Here is a 1,570-nt window from a genome sequence, read left to right as displayed (position 1 = left end):
TTAAACTTTTAGCTAAAACGAATAACCCTGAAACGGAATTTATTATTTCTGAAATTTCAGACGGTGTAACAAAAGTACTAGTGTCCTGTGTGTATAATCCTCATAGGTGTTGTGTGTTAGATTCGTTTTTTGTTGAGTTATCCGCGTTTTTAATTGAATATGAATATTATGTTATATGTGGTGATTTTAATGTTAACCTGCTGTTAAAGGACTTGTATACTATTAAACTACTTGACCACGTATCCGCTGCTGGTCTTGCTGTAGTCAACAAGTCCTTACCAACAAGATACGCCAACAATTCGAAACCTAGCTTGCTAGACCTGGTTATTACGTCTAATCTTGACCATATTCTTAAATTTGACCAAATGTCTTTTGTGTCTGACCATGACCTAATATTTTGTGCATTAGATGTGTCGTTGAATTGTCCTGCTGATAGTGTTATTTTTATGTATCGTGATCTGAAGTCTGTTAACCTTACTGATCTGTTCGTTGATTTGTCAAATGTTAACTGGGATAGCTGTTGGTTCTACAAGACTGTAGATGAAAAACTTGACTTTTTTAAATAAAACCCTTGCTGAATTATTTGACGATCATGTCCCTGTTCGCATTGTTAGGGCTATGAATACCTCCTGTCCTTGGTACACTAATAAGGTCAGCTCAGCTATAAAAACTAGAAATAAATTATATGCAAAATGGAAAAGAACCAACTCTGACGTTGCTTGGTCACAATATAAGGCTGCAAGAAATAAAGCGACTGTCATTACAAGAAATGCAAAGCGGTTGTACTTTAGTTATAAATTGAACCCGTCACTATCGTCAAAAGATTTATGGCGCAATTTGAAAAACCTAAATGTGCATGGAAAATCTAAGTCTGATTGTAAAATTGACCCAAACACACTCAACGACTATTTTATCAGTGTCAGCAGAAACAGCAAAAGTCCTCCAGCTGAAATTTTCACTAGCAATCTTGCTCTAAAAGAAGAGTTTCAATTTGACGGAGTAAGTGAATCAGAAGTCTTGAAATCAGTGATGAGTATCAAGTCTAATGCCATTGGAGAGGATGGGATATCTTTGAAGTTTGTGAAACTTGTGCTGCCTTTTTTTTCTGAGAACTTTAACTCATGTCATTAACCACTGTTTCATAACTTCATGTTTTCCAACAGAATGGAAAAAGGCTGTCATTATTCCTGTAGCCAAAAAGAGCACTGCTACTTATCCTAGAGACTACAGACCTATAAGTATTTTACCAGCCTTATCAAAAGTATGCGAGTCGTTGATGGCAGGGCAGATTTCCTCATTTGTACAGGAAAATAATTTATTATCGCCATTGCAGTCAGGGTTTAGACCAAGCCATAGCTGCTCTACGGCTATGTTGAAAATAGTTGACGATATACGGATACAGTTTGACAATGGTGATCTATCTCTTCTTTGCCTTCTGGATTTTTCTAAGGCATTTGACTTGGTGAATCATGACCTGCTTTGCAAAAAACTTAAATACCACTTTGGTTTTTCTGATAGCTCTGTTAAACTTATGATCAGCTACCTTGCAGGAAGAACTCAAAAGGTAATG

This window comes from Rhagoletis pomonella, unplaced genomic scaffold, assembly GCF_013731165.1.
Source record: "Rhagoletis pomonella isolate Grant_MI unplaced genomic scaffold, Rhpom_1.0 Rhpom_scaffold_02469, whole genome shotgun sequence".
Lineage (NCBI taxonomy): Eukaryota > Metazoa > Arthropoda > Insecta > Diptera > Tephritidae > Rhagoletis > Rhagoletis pomonella.
The sequence above is the reverse complement of the archived record's forward strand: the minus strand, read 5'-3'. Positions refer to the sequence as shown.